Below are 10763 nucleotides of genomic sequence, written 5' to 3' on the forward strand. Positions count from 1 at the left end.
CATTTCTCAGACCAGCTTCGCTGTTACTCATTTCAAAAGAATGGCATGCCAGCCGCTCTGGCGGGTGACGCGCCAGCTCCAAGGCCTCTGGCCTGGGCAGGCTCGGAAAGCTGCCAGAGGCACAAGGCAGCCACAGCTGCAGACACGGCCACGGCCACGGCCACTGGGGCCGGGGTCCGAGGTCGGAGCCCTCACTCCGCCAACTCAAGTGTCTCCAGGGGAGGAGAAGGGCCTGCGGAGGGGTGAGGGTGAGCTCGGTGGGGTCCGCGTTCTGGAAAAAGACGCCAGAAGGTGAAGCTCAGACTGAGAAATGAGGGAGCCGGGGAAGGGGAAGGAGGGAGGGAGCGGGGAGTAGGCAGGGAGGGGAGCCTGGGACAGGACCCACGCCCGCCCGCCTGGCCTGCGCGTCCAGTCCCCTCTGCATGCCGAGGTTCAGACCAGGATGGCAGGGATCCGCCTTTACTACAGCACAGATGGCTGCCTGTAGGAGGAAGCCCGGCCAAAGGGCCACCGCGCTCCCGGGGTGCCACGTGCAGCAGCCGCCGCGTAGAGGGGCAGCGCTCGGCCTTGAACTCCCAGGTGAGAGCCGGACCCTAGGGACCGCCCGCCGCACACTGAGGCCCCGGGAGACCGGAAGTCGGCGGAAGAAGGGGCCAGCTCTAGACTCCAGTGCAGACTCTCCGGGGACCTTCCCGTCGAGGGTGCCCTGGCGGGCTGCCGCTAAGTCAGCACCGCAGGGTGCTTCCCTGCACCCCGACAGGCGATCGGAGGACAGTGTCGTGGCCACACGGGCAGGCGCCCACCCACCAGCATCCTGCAAGCACGTGCTCTGGCTGAGGGCAGGGTGGCAGTGGACCCCAAACCAGACTCAGAGTAGGGGCAGCAAGGGGCTCTCCTTTCTCATAGGGGCTTGGCCGACGTCTCATTTGGTGACAGGGGTCGAACCTCAGGTTACTAGATTCTGATCACTTTGAATGTCTCAATGCATATCCTTAGCATCAATGAACTCCATTCTATTCATACGAACAACTCCCACCCAGCGCCATGCTAGCCAGCAGCTCGAGGCAGGCACCCCAGGAGGCATGGCCACGCTCCATGCCAGCCAAGGCTAAAAATGGACACAGCACGCAGAGTCTGGCTGCTCCAATTTCCAAGATGCCAACCCGCTAAAGAAAGCAGAATCTCTTTAAAACACCAACAAAGCACCGCTATGTTGGAAAGAAAAACTCCACCGCAAGTAAATAAGCAGGATGGTGGTCATTGATTTCTGCCCGGCACTGCCCATCCATTCAGGATGCGCATTTTCCTATAACAAACAGTAAATCATTTGCTAACAAAAGCAGGCTGCACAGGACGCACGCAGGCGCTGTCTTCTCTAACACCTTCTGGACACGATTTGCCAGGCGGAAACTACGCCCGGGGGACCAGGCTTGCATGGCCGAGGCCAAGCAGGCAAAGGATAAGATGGGCAGCAGCAGGAAACAACCTTTCGCATTCAGGCCCATCTGGACACACAGAAAAGCGGGGTGCGCATCTTGTGCACGCGGACGAGAGGCCTCCCTTCCCCGAAGCCCCGAAATACAAACAGCATGTCCGACGCAGAAGGGAGGATGCGGGCGTCAGTCCGGAGGGCAGCGGGAACTGGAAAGAGAGGTTCGACCCAGGTCAGGACAGTGGTCCCTGGAGCAGGCAGCGTGACCGTGGGTGACTCTCAGTCTCCCCGCTTACAGCTGGCGACACCCTTGTTTCTAAATAGAGAGATCAAATTGTTGGCCAAGCCTCTCAAAGAGATAACATCTAAAGCAAAAAGGTAGAATTTGGTTTTGGTTTCTGGCAAACTGCAAGACTTGCACAGAAAATACACTTCTAGTTATCTTGAAACATATGAGAAAGGTTACTGAGACAACACCGAGAAAGGAGTAAAAGCGTGGACTTTCTCATTTGATGATAATAAATGTAAGCGGTGGGTCTTTCTTGTGCAGCGAATTCAGTTTCTTCAGCACAGAAATCCGGTTGAATTGAGCCTCGTCTCGTGTCAGTCCTGGACTTCATTCTGCACAGACAGGTGCCCGGGTCAGGCTCGATTGGTAAAGTGATGGGAGAAAATGAGTTTTTAACGCAATGCAACTGGGGACATCACCATTGTCTCTAACTACCATGACCTTCGTGGATGTTTTACAGTCCAAGGAGCCCCCAGTAAAACTCCCTTTGGAATGGAAGGTAGAACCTGCGTTCCCCAGTGGGGCCGGTTCACCGCATCTCGAGGAAGGCTCTCTTTCCGCTCCCTTACACATGCGGTTCTTCCACAGGGCGGGGGTGGGGGAGCCCCGCTTCCTTGCTGTCACTGGGTGTCTTTCCCCCCACAGGGCAACGGTGACCACGGGGAGCTTCACGAACCCGTTCCCGCCACCCTGCCTATGAGCCGGTTTCTCTGAGGACAATGGCCGCCGTTCAATGATTCGCTCCGTATATTTTGTTAGGAATACTGTCCGATCCCCAAGAATGTACATCGTAAACAAATGTTTAATAGAAAGGAAGATGAACTGTTGCCACAGTGAAGTATAAACACCGTCACTACCGGTTTCATGACGGAAAACCCTCTTCACAGACCGCTGGACAGTGGAAGCAACAGCTTGTGTTTGACAGGTTCACCCGGTTCCCCTCAGAGCACCCCACACTCAGCCCCTAAGCTGGACCCATCAATGTCCCCAACCCTGTACCTGGCTCAGATGCACACGGTCTCCTAAGCCGAAAACCGAAAGGTCTTAGTCAAGGAAGACTCATTTGAAACTATTTTTAAAAAAAGCAAAAAAAAAAAAAAACAAGAACAACTCCCCTCAGAGTACCCCACACTCAGACCCTAAGCTGGACTCATCAATGTCCCCAACCCTGCTGTTTTAAAAAAAAAAGCAAAAAAAAAAACAAGAACAAAAACAAAAACCCCAGAGGGGTGGGGGGAGTAGGGAGCGGGGGAAGTAGACGGGGTAAAGGGTGTCAAATATGCAGTGACAGAAGGACATCCGACTATGGGAGGTGAACACACAGTGTTGCATATATATCTATATATCGATATACACGCCTGACTGTTAAAGCGTACAGCTGAAACTTATTGGATTTCATTAACCAATGTCACCATAAAAAAAAAAAATTAAAAAAAAAACAAAAATAAACGGGAGCAAGAACAAAACTGGGCACAAGGCGTTTCCCACAGACTGAAGCCACTGCCTTCCTCGGGGTCCCAGGGAAGAGCATGATCTAAAACGAAAAAAACGGGAGCAAGAACAAAACTGGGCACACGGCGTTTCCCACAGACTGAAGCCACTGCCCTCCTCGGGGTCCCAGGGAAGAGCATGATCTAAAACGGCTGAAGCACGGCCGGTCCGCCAGACAGAGCACAGGCTCTGTCGAGGGTCTGGGGACCCTCGAGCTCCTCCATTTCTCTGGCCCCATCCTCTCCAGCCCTGGGCTCCAGCTCTACTGAGACAAACGCTGCTCCGCAGACAAGACATCCTACTTGTCACTGCTGGGCGAGCACATGGAAGTCCCCTGTCTGGAATGTTCTAGCCCTGCTGGCGGCCAAGAAAACATCCTGGAAAGCCAAGCCTGCTCTACTTGGTGACGCCCTTCCAGGTCCCCCTCCAACGAGTCCCTCCTGGCAGCTCTGTCCCATCTCTGCATAAAGTGTTACATTTCACACGCCCTGCAAGTGACACTTCTGCCCCCTTCAAGGGCGTGGAGAACCCACAGGACAGCATCGTGACATTTTTTGGTGGTTTCAGTGCTAAACACAGTGCGGGTATACCACAGGCACTCAATAAATGTACAACATTTGCACCGGCCCCTTTTAAATGATCTCGCAGACTCTTTGAAATAGTCCTCACATTTGATGAAAACCAAGAAATATCCTTTGAAAGAATATTGTTGGCGAGCTACGAACAGTTCTAGCTTGGCACGACGCAGTGCAAACTTATTAAATTTCTGGCTCTTGCATTTTTATATTATATTGGGCCAAAAAATCAGGACTTTGCTCAGAGGACTTTAAATGGGCAGACCGATAACATCTCCAATAGAAGACTGAACTTCAGCTGATGTTCGCAACCCTGGCGAAAAGTAATTTATTGAATTACTGAGACTCTGAATGAAGGGCGGCCACGAGCTGAGGAAGCGGGGAGGCTGAGTCAACTGCACTTCAGAACGAAGGATGGGGTTACGGCTTCGAGGAGCTTTTTATGTCCAGTAAGTAATTAAATATTCAGTGTTGAAGAAACCAAGGCCGCTTTCAGAGCCAGAAAAACCATAGGCCAGAAAGACACATTAATCACAAGGAATAATTTTACTAGTAACAATGCAGGCTTTGAGGTGACTCGAAGTGATGTGGCTGAAAATGAAAGTTTCTTTTTGGATCAGCAAACTTCAGAGTGCAGTTAAGATTGTGCAGGGTTTATCTGACAAAGTTAAGAAGCCGAAGTATTTTAGTCTCTTTAGAAGAAGCTCAGTGTGTTCTCTAGGCATTAAAGCAAGTGCCCTCAGGCGGCATTTTGTCAGCCGGAACCGAGTTTCTGTAAATCCCTGAATGGAATGAAAGGACACAAACATTCTAGCATTTTGTTCATTCCCCTCCGCCACGCCCCGTAATTCCGTGTTTGCTTCTGAATACCAGCCCCGTGCGCCGACCTAAGCAAGCACGTCCTCTTTGCTCGCTGACATTGTCCCGGGCCCGGCCCTTGACTCCTGCCCACGTGGGTCCGGGTCCAGGGGTCCCATTCTGTGTGTAAAGGAGTTTGGAGGCTCCTCAGACGGCAAACGTGGGAAAATCTCGGCATCTGAGTCTCCATCTGTCTCTCTGCGCCCTGTCTCTGTCTCTTTCTCTCCATCTCTCTCTCTTTGTCTCTCTCTGAGTGTCTCTGTCTCTCTGTCTCTGTCTGTCTGCCTGTCTCTCTCCCCCTCCCCCGCCTCTCATTTTCTTACTTCCTCTTCTAGATGTAGAGCAGTGGGACAGTGGGCCGAGGACAGGAAAGATCTGGAGAGAAACGCTTGCAGGGAGACTTCTGTGTTGAATATGAACCTTTTTAGTTTACTTGACTGGCAGGTCTTTCTGGAAGCTAGAAAATGGGCCAGAGCATTCTGTAGGGAGGATTTCCTTGGTCCCCTCTGGGGAGGCTGTAGGCCCTCCCTCTCTAAAGAGCTGGTGTCCCCAAAGCCCCTTCCGAGCCCTGCTCCCCCTCAGCCTCCTGTACCCTTCACACCCAAGCCCCCAACGGGAAGTGGGTCCACACCAGACTCAGGCGGTAGCACCCACTGAAGACACAGCCCTTCTCACAGATGGATTTCCTCCGAGGCCGGATTTCAAACAACATAGAAGCTTCATCCCACGACTAGGCTCCAGACAGACGGACTGGTGGGGGCAGTGCGGGGAGGCCCCAGGCCTGTTACATCACGTCCCGTAAGGACGTGTCCACCTTTGAGGCTGGCCCCTTTGAACTGAAGAAGAAAGGAAGTTTAACGAGGAGCCTGTCGGGACAGGCGCGTCCACCTGCCCGGGCTCCGCTCCAGCGGGCGTGCCCGACCCGCCCAGGGCACTCGTGCACGTTGGTGAAAAAGACAAGGCCAAGGCCGCCGACAGACAGCTGAAGACTGCAGAGCTGACCCATGAGAGTCTGTTACGGAGACAGCCTGAAAAATGCAAAGTGCTTTTGGAGTGAGAGACGAAGTGAAAAGGCTTAGGACAGAGGTCACTCAGAGGAACACACAGATCGAGCAGCTATGCGATAGGATGTTCCGCCACCTTCGTTAAGAAGAAAAATGGAACGAATTTGCTTCCTAGTACAAACACTAATGACTAATGTCCATCCGGAAATGTCCAAATAGACTGAAGGGTATTAATAACCAAAAATGATGTCTGCATTCACGGAGTGGAAATGCAGTGACCTGCATGGAGGACAAAGCAAACGCGGCAGAAGACAAACCAGTGCTCAAACCATCTCAAGACTTTGGTTCGAATCCTGCCGCTAGCTCTACACTGCTGCGGTGATGAGCACTGGGCCTGGGTCTCCACGCATCATTTCAATCCCTCCGCCTGGCGACCCTGTTTGGGAGGAGTCCTTGTCCCAGTTAGAAAGACGAGGGCTCACACTTGGTTATCCGATACAAAATACAGTAACGGGCTATATTAATCAGACAGCGTTGACTGTATTTGAAACGTTTAAATAGTCTTTAAAAATATGTATCGGGACCCTTTGTAAATGTGACTCTAGTCTGGAAGGGTATGTGTATTGTTTTTATGAAACGCACTGCAAACATTTTGTATTTCACAAACGTAATCAACTCGTTTCAAGTATTTGCGTCGCTGAAAGAAACCCATGAGGCCACATTTCTGGCTCTGAGCCGGAGGCTGTGCAAGTTCAAAGAGGCTGTGAACCACATCAAACCCCGCAGCCGGCACCTGGACGGGGCGGGCCGTGACAGACGAGACCTGGGGAAGGGCAGCCAGCCGGCCTGGTAATCCCCAAAGAAGGGATCCCCCAGCCTGCATCCGGCAGGAGCCCGCCCCCGCACCGCACACCTGCGTCTGCTGGAGGACTAGCCCAGCTCAGGGAACGCCCTTTGCCCCCGAGATCTGAAACCCCAAGCATCTAACATATTATCCGGCGTTCCATTCTCAGGGAAAAATGCAAGTGACAAAACAAGGAGAAGTTGACCCTCCGAAGTGAACTTCTGGTAGGTCCTGGGTCAGAATCTAAAATCAGCAGCATGCTAACCATACCCACACGGCTAATCTGACTCTGGTAGATGCGGTACCAGGGCAGAGAGACATGTGGCCCGTGTAATGAGCCGAGAACGGGAGGCAGCCCGGCCATGGCTTCGGCTGTGCAGAGTCCCAGCACCGCCTGGGCTGGCCCTGGAGAGGGTGACATCGATCGGCACACGGTAGCTGGCAAGGGCTCAGAGAAGGCGCGGTGCCTCACCTCTCGAGAGAGAGGTAAGAAAAGCGAAGTTCTGAGGCTTTTGGGGGGCAGTATGTGGCTTCACAGCTTGCATGCTCTAGTCTGGAAGCTGCTACCTTGACTGTGGGCCCACACACCTGGTCGGGGCCCACACACACACACCTGGTCGGGGCCCACGCCGCTTCCTGGTGCTGCGTTTGGCTCACTTTTGTGTTTTCTGGTACATAGCCTGGTTTAATTCAGTCCGTGAGACCAGGCTAAAATGCATAAAAACTTGCATTTCCACCCCAAAGGCCGCTCCAACACTGAAGAGTCAATGTGTGTGTTAAAGGCTGTATTCATTCACAGAACACAGGAAAGCGGTAACATTATGAGATTAAACTGCTTAATCAGGCGAAATTTACAGAAGCATTCAAATCATCCTGCAAAATAGGAAGTTTTTAGCATGTCACACCATGTCGGTCTGACCTAGCGCTTCGGTGGCATGCCGAAGGCACCTACCTATTAAAATGGATTTCGACTTTGCTCATCTAGTCGTTGTTCAAACTTCACTGGCTCCTAAAGCACAGAACACACAGCCTCAGGTGCTTCTGGAGAACACCCGCCACGCTTCACTGAGCGCCGGCCACGGGCCTTGTCCTTTGTGCGTATCGTCTGCCACGCTCACGACAGCCGTGTGCAGGATGGGTCCCCGTTCCCACCGCAGAGAAGGGAACGCTGAGGAGTGGCTTAGCCAAGGTCACGCCACAGCGAGAGTTGATCTGAATCCATACCTGAACCTCAAGTCCAAGCCCGCAGAGCCACACCATCTGCCCTGAAAGCACTGACCACCTGGGTAGAGGAGACAAACTCTCGTTTGAGTCACCCAGAAATCCAGACTGAGTCTGGTAAGCACTCTGGGATGGCCACCAGAAAGAACCAAAGGAAAAGATATTTTCTCCGGCGGAGGGGTCAGCAAGGCTTTGTGGAAGATAAGGCCCTCGAAGTAGCCTTGAGCGGCCAGTAGGAGTCCCCAAGCTGGAGGTAGAGAGAAAGGGGTTCAGAGAGGGGGGCTGAGCAGGCTCCACCTCTGAGGGCCTGGAAAGCGTGGGGGGGTGACCTCAGGGAGCACCGAACTGTGGGTTCATTAGGAGATGGTGTGCCAGAGGAGGGCTGGAGAGGCCTCGGGACACACAGTTCTTCCCTGGTGAGAATCAGACTTCAGGAAGGTCGGTCTGTATCCCAATGGATACATTCCTTCCTGTTCTGACAACAGACCCTTTGTAAATGTGACTCAAGCATTATAAATGCAAAAGACAAAAGACATGTCAGGCAAAGGAATGGAGAGCAGCTCCCAGGGGGTCCCCTCCCTGCTCCCAAACCTGCCTCCTGGGGAGGTCATTTGGGGTCTCTCTCTGGTCCAGCTCACACAGTCATTTTTAGCAAAGACCATGCCGCGTCTCCTGAAGACTTGGCAATGCAACCCGTAGACAGACCTCTCTCCTCTCTCCGTGACCCAGTTCAATCTACATCAACGAAAATGTGTGGCTGCCTACCAACCGCACTGACATCCACTAAAAATATACGAGATCATCTGCATCGGCAGATGCACTCCTGAAACGTTTCGCTTCTCACTCGTTCATCTGATGTCCAAGGACAGCTGCCGCGAGCCTCCTGTCGGGTCCTCGGCTGGGCGCTGAGGACGCAGCTCGTCCTTCGGGGAACTACAGCCCGGCACCTCTGCACAGCAGGGCGGAGGCGGGTGCGACTGGACGGGTGAAGGCAACGTGGGGAGGGTTGGGCGGGGCAGACCACACCGTGGACTGGGGCCTGCTGGGTTGGGGGATTTGATACCCCAGGGACTATGGCAAGGGGGCCCTGTGCGTGGGAACTGTGGGCGTGGTCTGGGCTAGAAACGCACCTTTGACTTGGAAGGAGGGAGCCTGGATGAAAGGGGGTGCCTGGGCTGCGACGGTGGTGGAAGGCAGGGCCAAGGGGACCGGTGGGAACATAATCGGAGGAGACACCTATTTCGACCAGTTAAAATGCACATTTCGGCTCCATAACTGACCGACTGTCAACTACTGTTTGTCCTTCACACGTCCACCTTCCCGTGCCCCCCGCACCCAACGCCCTCCCCCACAGGCCCTGCAGCCCCTCGCAGGGGCTGATGGACTCACGCACGTGCGTCCCTGAAGACGCGTCACTAGTCCTCTTGCGGGCTTCCATGGAGGCACTGACCAGGGGCATCTTTCTCTCGGCCACCCGTCCCTCCACAGAAGTGACACGTGGCCTCTGTGCACAGCCTGTGGACTGGATCACATGGCTTCACATGCACTCTGTGCCTCCACGGGGGTCCTGGGACTCTAACTCCATTATCCACTTCCCACAACTGATGTGGATGCTGGGGGGTAGGGAGTGGCTGGGTGTGGATTTAAATCTAAAACCATCTGGATTCATCCAACCACCTGGCCTGCTCCTGGCTCAGGTCAGTACATGGAAAGTCTGGGGTTGGGGGCGGCGGGGGTGCTGATCAGCGGCAATCACTGGCAGTACAAACAGAGACCTCCGCCCCTGAGGCCGTGGTCGCAGGCAGTGACACATCTGGGAAGGGCTGGTGCCACCACAGGCGCTTCTGACTTCGAGCACAGTCCCACCTCTTGGGCCTGTTCCATGTCACTACACGGCCTTTAGCTCCCCAAAGGCTTAGTGCTGTGCTCAGCAAGTCCTCACCCCACCTCTATTCTGCCCCATACGGGCCTCAGCCTCTGCCCTTGAGGCCGTGGTCACAGGCAGTGACACACCTGGGAAGGGCTGGTGCCACCACAGGCGCTTCTGACTTCGAGCACAGTCCCACCTCTTGGGCCTGTTCCATGTCACTACACGGCCTTTAGCTCCCCAAAGGCTTAGCGCTGTGCTCAGCAAGTCCTCACCCCACCTCTATTCTGCCCCATACGGGCCTCAGCCACCTGCATGCACCCCGCCATTTCATGCCCTCCTCGGGCTTGGAGCACTGGTTTTGGAAAGGCACCCAGCTCCCCTCTACCAACACACAGAGTTTAAATGGCATGGGTCTTCACCCACCTTTGGAACCCAAAGGTGCTGTGGGTCAAGGAGCGCATGGGGTCAAGAGCTGGCTGGACATGGACACAATGGCTCTGAAACTTAGGTGCCCAGCCTGTGCTGGTTTCCATCCACCATAACCGTCCTCCACTCTGAAACACAAGCGCAGAGCCCTACTCGCCTTCCCTGCATTTCCCTCCCTAACCCAAGACAAATCAGTATCCTAAATATGCAAGAGTAACTGCTGAGCCTTTCTAGAAAGCCTTGCCATGCCAGGAAGGCGTCGAGGTCAGTCCAGCAGGTCACACGGGGCTTGGCTCAGCCTCTCCATCCTGTGGGCTTCCGGGCTTTCCCAGATGGTCCCCGGAGCCCGCAGGCGTGCCACCGCTCTGACCTCTGACCCGCAGGTCACCCCGCGGACACCGCAAATCCGGGCAGTCCGGCCCGAGTCAGCCGGGCGCTCGCCGGTCTCCCCGCCCCGCCGGATCTCCAGCCCCCAGCTGCGCCCGCTCGGCTCCCGGAGAAGGCGCGGGGCTCAGGGCGCAGCATCCAGCAGCAGCTCCCGCCCCTCCCGGAGTTGGCTCAACTCCCAGCCACTTTCTCAAAAGGCTCCTGTCTCAACCCCTGCGAACGCAGAGCCCGCAGCACACGCGCTGGCACCACCTCTCGCTTCCACGCACGTCCCTGCCGCCGTCCCCCGGCGCCGCCGCCACCCGCAACGCACACTCACTCTGACGGTCCGTTTACCAACAGCGAGCGCGAGCGCTGCCCACGTCG

Source organism: Pteropus alecto, unplaced genomic scaffold (genome assembly GCF_000325575.1).
Source record: "Pteropus alecto unplaced genomic scaffold, ASM32557v1 scaffold74, whole genome shotgun sequence".
Lineage (NCBI taxonomy): Eukaryota > Metazoa > Chordata > Mammalia > Chiroptera > Pteropodidae > Pteropus > Pteropus alecto.